Source organism: Protopterus annectens, chromosome 11.part0 (genome assembly GCF_019279795.1).
Source record: "Protopterus annectens isolate FY-2018-M chromosome 11.part0, PAN1.0, whole genome shotgun sequence".
NCBI classification, from domain to species: domain Eukaryota; kingdom Metazoa; phylum Chordata; order Ceratodontiformes; family Protopteridae; genus Protopterus; species Protopterus annectens.
The window spans coordinates 143,151,811-143,166,746 of NC_056745.1; positions in this window are offsets into that span (position 1 = coordinate 143,151,811).

The following is a 14,936-nucleotide window of genomic DNA, read 5'->3' on the forward strand; positions in this document are numbered from 1 at the left end:
ACCCTGCCAGCAAGAAATTCCCTCAACCACAACTCCCATAACTGTCACTAGGGAAACCGGTCCACAATGCACTCACCAAAGCCAGAAGTACAGCATCAGTGGGACCTGATAAACATCACTGGATGCTCCTGCCTTTTTTTAGTTCTCTGGGTTTCTAATACCATGACCGGAATTGACCCCATTTCTAAGTCAAAGTATGATTAAAGTTCATGAAATTAGTATTGTTTCAGTTTTTTTAATGTTGGCCAGAAGTGTTCTTTGCAGCACCTGCAATGTGCCTAGTAATGACTCCTCCTGCAATTCGTATGGAGTTACATGCATCAGTAACATATGTCTAAGTATCAATTATTTTTTAAGACCCATTGCTCCTCCTACTACTGGAACTGTCTGGGTATCTTTCTTCCACATTGCACTCGTTTTTGCCTGCAAATCCTGGTATTTTATGACTTTGTATGTAAGACACTGTTGTCACTGGGTGTAGCTATTTCAGTTGTCAGTATTACTTTTGTCTTCTTTTCATGGACTACTATATCTGGTTTTCTTGCATCTGCTTTTTTGAACTGTTGGTATGGATAATCCCATGTGATATAAACTTCATTTTCTGTGTTGCTTTGTGATTCATAAGTGTTTTTCAGTAACTTCATATGTTATAATGTTTGCACAATCTCCGATGCAACAGTCTTGTCACATTATTATGCCTTTCAGTATGCAGTCCTTCTGACGTTAGTATATCACATCCAGTAACGAGATGTTACTGTTTCCAATTCCGTTTTACAAAACCTACATTTGTCTGTTTCTCTCACATGCTCAATGGACTTTGTAAACTATCATGTGCATAGCCCACTGTCTTGGGCCACCAGTATTTATTTATTTTACATTTGTTAACTGGGGGTGTCTGTATGAGCCGGAAAGGCCCTTTTTCAGCAGAGGCCCAGGGAGAAAAGCTCCACAAAGAAAAAATTACAGACACATTTAGTTATTTAGACGTGATCAGTATACACACAAATTACAAGAGGCATGTTTTTATAGTGGTATGCGCCACATAAACAGTTACAGTGGAGAGAACAAACAAAAAAATATTAATTTTAAAAATAAAGGTAATTAATAGATTTGTGGTGTACAGCTGAAATTTGGAACATAGGTAGAATACATACATAGTACACAGGTACAGTACATACATTGTAGATTAGCCAGTGTTTGTGAGTAAGATTGAAAACTATTGTCAAGTGCTCTATATTTAGTATTTAGTATGTATATGTTATCTGCTTTCACTAGCCTGGGGAGCAATCATGGCACTGCCAACTTTGCTTGAGATGTTGCCTGATGAGGTCTTTAAAGGAGGCTTTGGATGATGTGCTTTGAATGCTAGTAGGGACAGAGTTCCATTTTTTAGCCACTGAACTACTATATAGTGCATCTCCAAAGCTATTGTAGCTGTTGGTGACTTCTAGTAGTAGTTTGCTTGATAATCTAAGAGGCCTTTTGGCTGAGAGATGTTGTACTAGTTTTTTGAGGGCAGGACACTTATTGGGGAGGTAATAGATTGACAGAGGCATAGCTGATTGTAGGTTAGGAGGTTGGGCAGTTCAAGCCAGTGGAGCTGTCTCAAAGCAGTACAGTGATGAGTTCTATATGAGCAATTTGCAGCAAAGCGGGCAATTCTGTTATACCAGGCTTCCATTTTGCTTAGTTCAGTTTTGTTGAGATTAGTCAGAATGGGAGATGCATAGAGTAGGGTGGATAGAAGTTGGGAGCGAGCAATGGCTGATATTGTGTTGTTGTGAAGAAATGGTTTGATAGGGTAGAATGACTCCAGTTTGGCATGTACTTTTTTAATAGTTAAGTTGAGATGACTATCAAATTTTAGGTGGGATTCTATGGTTATTCCCAATAGCTTAGCCTGTACCACTGGAGCAATTGGAGTAACATTTGTGGAGTAGATGGTGAATTGACTGTTAGTGTTTTTGTTAGAACTGGTTATAATCATAAGCTGAGTTTTCTTTGGATTGAGGATAAGTTGGGCTTTGGTAAGGTAGTTTTCAACATCAGAGAATGCTAGTTGAGTTGTTTGCAGGAGGGTGGGAATGTTTTGTGCAGCACAGATTAAGAAGGTAGTGTCATCTGCATACTGAATTATAGATGGCATGCTGTGTGGAGGTATGGAGGTCATTTGTGAAGACTGTGAATAGTAGTGGTCCTACGATAGAACCGTGTGGGACTCCTATAGTTATGGGCAGCTGAGGAGAGAGAGAATTTTCCCATTTCACAGCTTGGTACCTGTCAGTTAAGTAGCTTTAGAACCAGGTAAGAGTGGAATTTGATAGATGACATTGGTTTAATTTGTTTAGCAGGATTTGGTGTGAGACTGCGTCAAATGCTTTGGATATATCCAAAAAAAAAAAAGAGTTGACACTTGTAGGCCTTCATTTTTGAGACGGCTTACTGTATCTGTGAAGCAGAGGAGGGCTGTAGTGGTATTATGGGCAGGTCTGAAACCATGCTGAGTAGGTGACAGGATGTTGCTGTCTAGGAGATAGTTTAGCATCTGGGTATGGATGCATTTTTCTAGGATTTTGGCCAGGGGGGAGAGTAAAGCAATGGGTCTGTAGTTATTAAGTTCAGTGGAGGTCCCGCCTTTATGTATGGGTGTAACATAGGATATTTTCCAGAGTTTGGGCACATAGTTTTCAACAATTGATCTGTTTATGAGAGTGGAGACTGGGATAGCAATAGCATCTGCTGTGAGTTTCAAGAAATAGCTGGGGAGTAGGTCGGCTGCTGTTGATGAGGTTTTTAGTTTGGAGAGCATGCTTTTGATTGAAGTGGTGGAAACTGTTTTGAGGGTAAAGCTTGTATTAGTGTTATTTGTGTTGGGGGGGTAGTGAGGAAGGAACTGTCCTGTGATACTAAGGATAGAATTGAGTTCACAAAGTGGGAGTTAAATTGTGTTTCATTGGGAACTTTTAGTGTCAGGGGTGGTTGGTTTGGGGGGGTAGCCTTTTGGGTGGATTTTATTAGCTGGTTTACATTTTTCCAAAATTTTTGCGGGTTGTGTTGGTATTTAGTTTGTAATGTTGTGTAGTAGGATTCTTTGTCCAGCCTAATGCATTTTTTTGCACGGTTGCGCAGTTCTTGGTACTTAGTTAGGCTTTGTGTTTCTTTGTTTTTTTTGATAGTAAAGCCAGGCAGTGTCTCTGGACTTTTGTTTGGTTTCTTTACTGAGCCAGGGGTTTTGAGAGGTTCTAACCTTGATTTTGCGCAATGGAGCAACAGTGTCTAGGTGTTGTAGAAATGTTTTGTTGAAATATGCTACAGCCTGGTCAAGTGAATGGGTTTTTAGGGGGGGGGGTCCAGTCACAGTTACAGAGTAAAGTGTTGAGGACCTCAGGAGAGAATATTTTTGTGTTTCTAGTGGATATATAGATGTTCATCGTGTTACACTGCTGCAGTCATCACACTTGGGTTATCCTGCCGTCAGGCGGTCCCACAGTCGGCCAGAATTCCAAAGTCTTGGTCCGGTGTCGGTTGCTGTCTCTTCTTCCCTGACGTCAGTGCGCCAGGGGTATATAAGAGGCATCCGACGCCATTTTCTTCAGTCTTTCTTGCCGTGCGGTGCCCGAAGCAGAAGCAGTTCGCAAGTGCCTGTCGGCCGACTCCTGAGATTTTCAAATCGAATTTCAGACTGAAGTCTTCAATAAAGCTAAGTACCCCATTGGGGAACCTATTCTTGCCTCAGTCTGATGTCAGAAAAAGTTAACAATTGCATTTCTTGTGGGAAGCAAATACTTCATAAGGACTTTCATTCTTATTGTATTCCTTGCCTAGGCCCAGACCACGATGTCACAGGTTGTCTGTTTTGTGCTAGGTTTAACAAACTAACTATTAAACGTCAGTTTGATTTCGCCCGACATTATTTTGGTAGGAAATGTAATTATACCATGCCGTCGGAGCATCCGACGACCGGAATGCATAAAAAACGCAAGGATAAGGACAGGCAGCCGAGACCCAAACCAGACTCCGAGGCCTCTGCTATGCCAGTCGCCGGTTCTCCGGTTTTCAGTGAGGCGCCTACGCAGCCCCTGACGACCGCTGATTTAGAACCCCAGGCGGCATCCGATTCCCAAGCGGAGATTGCTAGGCCTCCACAACCTTTACCTTTAGGCCCTTCTGACTCCATGGCTGAAGGAGATTCCGGTGCAGTTGAAATGCCTTCAGTTGCAGAAGGTGTCTTCAGACCGACTACACTCACTATTAAATCCTATACAAAGCTGAAAACCCCTTTAAAAACAAAGAAGACTGTACAGCAGTCTCCAGTACAAGGCCCCATACCTAAGAAACAGATGCTTAAGATGGCTGAAGATTTAATTACCCTAATCAGGGGTTCCCATCCCCCTCCTGATAAAAGGCCAAGACAGGAGGAGGACTACGCTTCCTCTGACCAGGTTTCAATTTCCTCAAATCTTCTGAGGAACAGGAATACTCTTTTCCCCCTTATGAAGACTGATGCTGAAGAGGCTATCCCTTCAGCATCTCCCCCAGAAGACTACTCTTTTGGGGAAACTTTACATACCATGAGGGGACATTCCACTGGGAAGGCCAGGATTACTCTGATTCTAAGAAAAGGCTCCGAGAGTTCCTTTTACTACCCCAGCACAGACCACTTGCTATTCCACCCGTGTTAGACATTGTGGATGATGTTTATTCAGAAGCTAGCCTTAACCCAGATTCACTACCTCCTGCACCAGCCAAACCCGACAGATACTACAGAGTCCCTGACTCACACAAATTCCTATATAAAAGCCCTGTTGCTGACTCAGAAACCATTTCCCAGGGTCCCAAAGGGGTTAAGGCCTCTATTGCTGAAATTCCTGTACCCTTTGAAAGGGATTCTAGAGCACTAGACAGATGGGGAAAGAAAGTATATACCCCAGCTGCGCTAGCTATGAGGGCCTTAAATTGCCAGTTTCACATGCTGAAATATCAACAATATTTGATGTCTCAATTAAAACAAAAAATGATCACACATACTGAACAGCCTGATTACAAGGAAATGCAAGATTTGTTGCATGCAGCTGAACAAGTGGGAAAACGTACTTTGCAATGTGGATTTGATTCATTGGAAGCTTCTTGTAGAGCAGCAGTGACAGGGTCTGTCATACGTAGGCATGCTTGGTTAAAAGAACAAACTTTACCTGATCATGTTAAAGCAAAGTTATTGGATGCACCTTTACAGCAGGATGTTTTATTTGGTGTAAAAGCAGAAGAGGTTTTAAAGAAAATGGAGGATAAGGCAAAATCTATGCAGACGGTCAAGGATTTTTTTCAGGTTCAACCCCCTCGTTTCAGCAGAAATTGGCCAACCAAAACCTGGTCCTTTCCAGCTTCTGCCAGGCCACAGAGGGGCAAATACAGACGCCCAAGGGGCAGAGGTCAGTCACAAGGCTCTTGCCAACCTCGACAATGGGGTGCCACAACCCAGAAAGGAGGAGAAGACAGGTCTCAAACTATCAGAAGACCAACACAATGACTTGCCCCTCAGACTGCCAAGCAAATCCCTCTTGGCAGCTCCCTTGGGAGGAAAACTAGCACTTTTTGCAGACAACTGGCACATCATCACAAAAATGGGTCCTAAATATTGTATCTCAAGGATACAGATTCCACTTTCACACTTTACCAAGGATAAAAGGAATGCCAAACCTGCCACCAAATCAATGGGCTGAGGCTCAAAAGCAAATTTCAGCTTTCATGGCCATGAGAGCCATTCAACGGGTTCCTACACAGGAGCAAGGACAAGGATTTTACTCCAGACTCTTTCTAGTTCCCCGAAAGGACAAAGCCTGGAGACCCATTCTGGACCTCTCAATTCTAAACACATATCTGGAAGTACCCAAATTCAAGATGCTAACTACAGCAACTTCTTCCCATGCTGGGCAAGAAGGCTTGGCTAGTAACGTTGGACCTCAAGGAGGCATACCTGCATGTCCCCATCAGACAAAATTGCAGAAGATGCCTCCGATTTATAGCAGGTTCAACCCATTACCAATTCTCTGCACTGCCCTTGGCTTATCTACTGCACCCAGGGTCTTCACAAAATTCCTGGCACCAGTAATTGCATACATGCAGACAAAGAGGAATTCAAATATATCCATACCTGGACGACTGCCTTATTCAAGCAGAAAGCAAGGACATTCTTTTAAAGCATCTGGCGTTTGTCAAAAACCTATTAAGTTGCCTAGGGTACACAGTAAATGAAAAGAAGTCAAAACTAGTGCCCTCACAAGACATAATATTCCTGAGTGTCCGCTTAAATACAACGGCCCAGATGGCTTATCTCACGCCAGACAAGCAAGGACAACTAACTCAGTACTTCAAAATGATGGCAACAAAGACCCAACTCCCTGCAAGAAAAATTCTGCAGGCCTTGGGATTCATGGCATCTTGCATACTACTAATACCATTTGCAAAACTGCATATGAGGAAATTACAGTGGTACCTAAAAAGCGTATGGTCTCAACACAGCCACAGCTTGGAAACGATAATTCCACTCATTCCCTGCCTTCAACAGGAGTTTCTATGGTGGGCTCAGGCATGTCATCTCAACAAGGGTCAGCCTTTTACCTTACCCACAGCCAGGCAAACTATAACAACCGATGCATCGGATTATGCCTGGGGAGCACACATGGCAGGACAGTGTATTCAGGGCAAATGGTCTGCAGATCAAAGGCATCTACATATCAATCAAAAAGAGATGCTAGCTGTACAAAATGCCCTAACAGCTTTCAAGGACCTCCTTCATCCAGGACAACTCCTAATAAAGACAGACAACACCACAGTGATGTGGTACATAAACAAGCAAGGGGGCACACATTTCTACCCCCTATGCAGGCAAGCAATGACCTTGTGGAACACAGCACTGACCTACCAAGTTCAACTACAAGCGCAGTTCCTGCCAGGAAAGAAAAACACATTGGCAGACGATCTAAGCAGAAGCATCATAGATCCTCATGAGTGGAAACTAGATCCACAAGTATTTGCAATGATAACTCAAAAATGGGGGAGCCCAGACATAGATCTGTTTGCTTCCCCCCAAAACTGCCAACTATGGAAATTCTGCACAAGGACATACCACACACTAGCTTGGAAAGTGGACGCCCTCTCATTCAGTTGGAAAACATTGATAGTGTATGTCTTTCCTCCACTGCCTCTTCTGGCAAAGGTGCTGCTGAAAGCCATATTAGAGAGGCCACAAATGATGCTCATTGCTCCAGACTGGCCACACCAACATTGGTATCCAATACTAAGGAACATGGCTCAAGGCCCACCATGGATTTTACCTCCAATTCCTCACCTTCTCACTCTGCAAAACAATCAGATTCTACACAGCCAGCTCAAGACTTTAAATCTGGCTGCACGGGAAATTACCTAAACAACCAGTCAACACTTCTCTCTAAAGCTGTGATGGATGTCATTCTGGAGGCCAGGAGACCCAGCACCAGGAAAGCCTATTCAGACAAATGGAAAAGATTCTGCACCTGGAACCAGGCTAAAGGCCAAAATCCCCTTGTCCCAAATATTCCTCAGATTCTTTAATATTTAACTGAGATGTTGCACAAAGGACTTTCCTTTTCATCTATTAAGATCCACGCCTCAGCTATTTCAGCTCAGTACAACACGGATCCCCCTGTATTTTCACATCCATTACTAAGACAGTTCCTCAGAGGGGCTAAGAACATAAGACCACCCCGGAGAGCACCAACACCAACTTGGGATCTCAGTTTTGTTTTGGAAAAACTTACACTACCGCCCTTTGAACCAGCTTTTACAGCTGATCTATAGTTTCTATCATGGAAAACTGCCCTGCTGCTAGCAATAACTTCAGCACGAAGAGTCTCAACTACAGGCTCTAATGGCAGTGGAGCCTTTCATCATTTTTCATCAAGACAGAGTCGCTTTACGAACTAACACTTCCTTTATGCCAAAGGTGGTATCCAGTATGGCCCTAAACCAAATCCATTCATTTGCCCACCTTTTATCCAAACCCCCAGAACAAAGGGGAAAGGCTCCTACACTTTTTGGACATTCACAGGCAATTACGTTACTACTTGGATAAAACTAAGGCTTTCAGAAAATCTGACCAGCTCTTTGTATCCTATGCTGCAGGATCACAAGGAAAGGCCATCTCAAAACAGACCATTTCAAAATGGATAGGACATTGTATCCGTTTCTGCTACACACACCATAGGAAACCTGCACCTGGTAACATTAGGCCGCATTCCACCAGGGCTACAGCAACATCAACAGCCTTCCTCAGAGGGGTACCAACCAAGGATATTTTGGAGGCTGCAACTTGGAGTTCAGTGCACACCTTCACCAAGCACTATCACTTACCTCTATACTCTAAAACCAGAGCTGGCTTTGCCACTGCAGTTCTGCAGGGCCTACTAGCCTCTCCAAACCCTGTTTAGTTCCACCTCCCATGCTTAGCTTTGGGATTCAACCCAAGGGTGATGACTGCAGCAGTGTAACACGATGAACATAGTACAGTTTTGTACCTACCATAAATGTAGATGTTTGAGTGTTCACACTGCTGCAGTCCAGGTTACCCTCCCTCCATCCCCTCTGACTTAGCTGAACTTTTCTATACCTTTTCTATCCTGTACAACCTTTGTGGTGTATTTGCTTGTAACTGAAGGTATTCCTTTTACATGTTTTATTAGCAATATGTATTGCCTACCTACTTGGGGGCACCTGACATCTGGGGCAAGAAAAACTGAAGAAAATGGCGTTGGATGCCTCTTGTATACCCCCGGCACACTGATGTCAGGGAAGAAGGGACAGCAACCAACGCCGGACCAAGACTTTGGAACTCTGGCCGACTGCGGGACAGCCTGACGACAGGATAATCCAAGTGTGATGACTGCAGCTGTGTGAACACTCTAACATCTACATTTATGGTAGGTACAAAACTGTACTTTAGTGGTTTTGCATATGCTTGTTCTACTATGTATAAAGTATATTATGTTGTGGTCACTTAAGGTGTCTGGGAGACTGCCTGTGTGAGGGTACAATGTGGGGTTGTTAGTTAGGACCCAGTCAAGGATGGATTCCCTTTTAGATTTTTTATCACATCTAGTTGGAATTTGGACTAGCTGCTGGTAGCCATGGAGATTTATTAGATTACTTGGTGGTTCTGATATACAGGTGAACCAATCTAGGTTGAAGTCCCCCAGAGTAAGGATTTCTTGTGAGTATGTGGAAGAACACCAGGATAAGAAGTCTTCAAGGCTAGCAGGTGTATTACCAGGTAGAATATAGATCACAGTTCTGGTGATGACCTTTTTAGGGTGAAGTTGTGAGATAAGTATGTCCCAATTATTGGGGGAGGAGTAGGAGTTTGGTAATTGACGGACAGTTAAGTTGGACTTGTACCATGTATTAACCTTTTGTCTTTTGGTTTAAATTCACCTCTCCTTAACCATCCTGCATTCGATCCTGATCAACATGACGTTGTTCAGAGTTTTCTATACTTGCAGCTGTATTTATGCATTTTCCACATTTCTTGGCTTCTTATCTGATCCTTCACTTTATATAATTTCTCTTATATTTTGTCACATTCAGTTGCCGCCTGATTTTTATCTACTTCTGGTTTGATTTCCATTCCCACTTGACACCGATATACGTCTGCTAGACTAAGCAGTGAAGTAGTCTTAAATTTTATTCTCCTCATGTTTCAAAGCTTTCACTATATTTGGGTCTTGTGAGGTCAGCAGATATGTATGCAGTCCCATGATTGGAGATCTATACATGTAATCATTTTCGAGGAGGTCCATACTGCCTTCAGAACGGGGAATATATAATCTTGGTATGTACTGATTTTTATAAATCATTTGAGCATGAAGCATCCTTGATGTTCTTCATCTCACATTGCTGCAGTCCTTACACTTGGGTAGTCCGCTGTTCTCGGTCGGCCCGAATATCAAAGTATTAGGCTGACGTCGATCAAGGCGCTTAAGACTGACATCAGGACGTCAGGGTACAAATGCGCATGACCGACGTCATATCCTCAGTCTTTTTTGCCGCATGGTCCGATGCAGAAGCAGCGTTACAAGTGCCGTTCGGCGTTCTGAAATTTTTCAAATTCGGAGTTTCAGACCGAGTCAAAGTTGGCTAAGTACCCGTAGAATATTTTAGTTTTTTCTTGCCTCAGTGGTTTACCGGATGTCAGAAAAAGTGAATAACTGTATTTCTTGTGGGAAACAGATACCGCATAGAGATTATCATACTTTGTGTATTCCTTGTTTGGGGCCTGAGCACGACGTTGTTGGGTGTCGCTTTTGTGCTAGATTCAATAAACGCACTATTAAGCGAAGGTTAGATTGTGCCAGGTTGGTCTTCGGGAAGCGGTGCAATTATAATATGCCGTCGGATGCTCCGCCGCCCGCTTCTTCCCAGTTGCGCAAAGGCAACGCAGCTAAACCCAGGCAAGAAGAGTCGTCCGTACCGGACGCCGGTTCTTTGGAGGTGTCAGTGGAACCGGTGGTTCCACCGGAGGTTTCTCTTGAGTCCCAGGGGGAGACTTTGTTATTGCAGGATGTGGCCTCTCAGGAGGCAGGTCAGGCTGAAGGGGCTTCTCAGGTTACTGTACTCCCCTCCCTTCCTAGGGTGGTTAGGCCCTCTCCTTCTGTTTCCAAGGCTTCTCCCAGAGGCAGGCCAGGTTTAGCTTCTGTGGGTGTCACTCCTAGTTCATCAGGATCTGTGCCTAAGAAGCACATGCTTAAGATGGCAGAAGATTTAATTACTTTGATTAGAGGTTCTTTGCCCCCTCCTGATAAGAGGCCTAGGGTGGAACCAGAGTTGGGGAGTTTTGAGCAGGCTTCGGATGTTTCAGAGTCTTCGGCTGAAGACTTGCAGGAGTATTCTCCTTATTCTGATTCTGATGTGGATGATTCTACTCCTTCTGCTTCTCCCAGGGGGAGACTTTGTTATTGCAGGATGTGGCCTCTCAGGAGGCAGGTCAGGCTGAAGGGGCTTCTCAGGTTACTGTACTCCCCTCCCTTCCTAGGGTGGTTAGGCCCTCTCCTTCTGTTTCCAAGGCTTCTCCCAGAGGCAGGCCAGGTTTAGCTTCTGTGGGTGTCACTCCTAGTTCATCAGGATCTGTGCCTAAGAAGCGCATGCTTAAGATGGCAGAAGATTTAATTACTTTGATTAGAGGTTCTTTGCCCCCTCCTGATAAGAGGCCTAGGGTGGAACCAGAGTTGGGGAGTTTTGAGCAGGCTTCGGATGTTTCAGAGTCTTCGGCTGAAGACTTGCAGGAGTATTCTCCTTATTCTGATTCTGATGTGGATGATTCTACTCCTTCTGCTTCTCCTCCAGAGGATTTTTCTTTTTCAGAGACTCTTCATTCCATGAGGGAACATTTTAAGTGGGAAGGTCAGGGCTTCTCTGATTCCAGGAAAAGGCTTAGGGAATTTTTGCTTTTACCCCAGCATAGGCCTTTGGCTATACCTCCTGTTCTGGATGTTGTGGAAGATGTGTTTGCAGAGGCTTCACTTAATCCTGATTCTTTGCCTCCTGCTCCTGTTAAACCGGATAGGTATTACAGGGTGCCTGAAGCTCATAAATATCTTTATAAGAGTCCTAGGGCGGACCCAGAAGCTGTTAGTCAGGGACCTAAGGGTGTCAAGGCCTCTGTTGTAAAAAATCCGGTTCCTCCAGATAAAGAGGCCAGGGCTTTGGATAGATGGGGAAAGAAAGTCTATACTTCTTCCACCTTAGCTATGAGGGCTTTGAATTGCCAGTTTCACATGTTGAAATATCAAAACGATCTACTTTCTCAATTGAAGTCTAAGGTAGATGCTCTGGCGGAAGGTATTGAGTGTAAAGAATTACAAGATTTGGTACATGTTTCTGAACAGGTGGGTAAGCATTCTTTACAATGTGGTTTTGATGCTGTACAGGCCTCGTCTAGGGTGGCTGCCACTGGGTCAGTTCTTCGCAGGCACGCCTGGCTGAGGGATCAGAATTTATCTGACCATGTTAAGACAAGGATTTTAGATGCTCCTTTACAGTCTGATGTGTTGTTTGGTTCGCCTGTGGAGGCAGTCTTAAAGAAAATGGAAGACAAGGCTAAGTCTATGCAGACTGTTAGAGATTTTTTGCAAGTTCAGCCTCCGAAGTTTAGTAGGAATTGGCCTGCTAAGGGGTGGACGTACCCTTCTTATGATTCACAGTCTAGGGGTGGATGTAGACGTGGTAGGGGCAGAGCTCAGGGCCCTTTCAGGCCTAGAACAGGGAGTTCACCTGCACAGTCTTCGGGTGAGGGCAGGGGCCAGTCCTTTCGTAAACAGGCCCAATGACCTACCTTTTTAGCTTGCCAGAGCCTTCTCGTCTGGCAGCACCTTTGGGAGGAAGGTTGGCACTCTTCAAGGAAAATTGGAGTTTAATTACCCAAGACAGATGGGTATTGGATATCATACACCAAGGTTACAAGTTTTACTTCCATACCTTGCCTCCTTTCAAAGGCATGCCAGACGTTCCTCCTCAGCAAAGAGTAGAGGCTCACAAACAAATTTCTCTGCTGCTTCAAATAGGGGCCATACAGCCGGTCCCTCTGCCAGAAGTGGGCCTAGGATTTTATTCTCGCCTGTTCCTAGTACCAAAGAAGGGGAACACGTGGAGACCAATTTTGGATTTATCTATCCTCAACACTTATCTGGACATTCCCAAGTTCAAAATGTTGACGTTACAACAGCTTTTACCTCTGCTGGGCAAAGATCACTGGATGGTGACTCTGGATCTCAAGGAGGCTTACCTTCATGTTCCTATCAGGCTAAGTTGCAGGAAGTATCTGTGTTTTCGGGCTGGGACTTCTCATTATCAGTTCTCTGCATTGCCCTTTGGCTTATCTACTGCGCCCAGAGTGTTCACGAAAGTTCTGGCTCCAGTGATAGCTTTCTTCAGGCTAAAAGGAATACAGATCTATCCTTATTTGGACGATTGCCTGATTCTGGCTCAAGGAAGGGACGAACTTCTTCATCATTTGCATTATGTGATAGCAGTGCTAAGATGCCTGGGGTATTCTGTGAACGAAATAAAGTCCAGTCTAGTACCCTCTCAGGACATGTGCTTTCTGGGTGTGAGACTGAATACAGCATCCCAGATGGCATTTTGACCCCGGACAAACAAAAGAATCTTTCCCTTTACTTCCATCAATTGTCTCATCAGTCCAGGCTGACTGCAAGGACAGTCCTTCAAGCCTTGGGGTTCATGGCATCTTGTATTCTGGTGCTTCCCAATACCAAACTGCATATGAGGAAGCTACAATGGTATCTCAAAAATGTATGGACACAGCACTGCCAGGATATGGACACTGTCATTCAGATAATACCTTGCATTCAAAAGGAATTTTTGTGGTGGGCTCAGGAATGTCACCTAAACAAGGGACTCTCTGTGACCCGGCCAGAGGCGAGTCAGATTCTAACGACAGATGCCTCAGACAAAGCTTGGGGAGCTCATCTAAATGGAAAGTGGATACAAGACACGTGGCCTGCCAGACTACAACATCTACATATCAACTTGAAGGAGATGTTAGCAGTCCAATTTGCATTAATAGCTTTCAAGGATTTACTTCTTCCAGGGCAGGTGTTGATTCTAACAGACAACACAACTGTCATGTGGTACATAAAGCAAGGGGGAACACATTCTTATCCTCTATGCAGGCAAGCAATGATTTTGTGGGAGACTACTCTCAGTTTACAGCTAAATCTTCAGGCAAGGTTTCTGCCGGGAGCACAGAACTCCTTAGCAGATGTGTTGAGCAGACGAATTATGGATCCCCACGAGTGGAAATTGGATCCTCATGTATTTCAGAAATTGACAGTGTCATGGGGAACTCCAGACATAGATCTGTTCGCTTCTCCACTAAACTACCAGCTGCCAAAGTTTTGCACAAAAGGTTTCATCCCACAGCCTGGAAAGTGGATGCTCTTTCTTTCAATTGGAGCAATCTTCATGTGTATGCCTTTCCACCTCTGCCTCTCCTCCCAAAGGTACTCCTAAAGGTCAGACAGGACAAGCCAAAGATGATTTTAATAGCTCCAGATTGGCCTCGACAGCACTGGTACCCATTACTGAGAAGTCTGGTAGGGAGCCTCCATGGCCTTTGCCTTCGATTCCACACCTGCTGTCTCAGGAGAACAGTCATTTACTCAATGTCAAACTTCACTCTCTTCACCTAACAGCCTGGCATATTCTGTTTTGAACCCTGGAGGGTCTCAGCTTCCACAGCAAGTTTTGAATGTTATTTTGGAGGCCAGAAGGCCTAGTACAAGGAAAGTGTACGCAGATAAATGGAAGAGATTTTTATTTTGGAGTACAGCAAAGGAATTTGATGTTTCTGAGCCTAATTTAAGTGTGGCTCTTCAATATCTTACTGAGTTACTGGACAAAGGTTTGTCCTTCTCTTCTATTAAGGTTCATGCTGCAGCAATTTCTGCTCACTATGACTGTGACCCACCATTGTTTTCTCATCCTTTGTTTAAGCAATTCCTTAGAGGGGCAAAGAATATAAGACCCCACGTGAGCTCCTACTCCTGCTTGGGATCTCAATTTTGTGTTGGAGAAACTCACTCTACAACCTTTTGAGCCTGCAGCTACTGCCGAGTTGAAATATTTATCATGGAAGACTGCTTTGTGTTGGCCATTACCTCTGCAAGAAGGGGTTCTGAATTACCGGCCCTTATGGCGGTTGAGCCTTTCTTAATTGTGCATAAGTATAGGGTATCTTTGCACTAATCCTTCCTTTATGCCTAAAGTGGTTTCTAGTGTGGCTTTAAACCAAACTATTCATTTGCCTACTTTTTATGCAAACCCCCAAAATAAAGGGGAAAAGATTTTGCACACTTTGGATGTACACAGGCAGTTGCGATATTATTTGA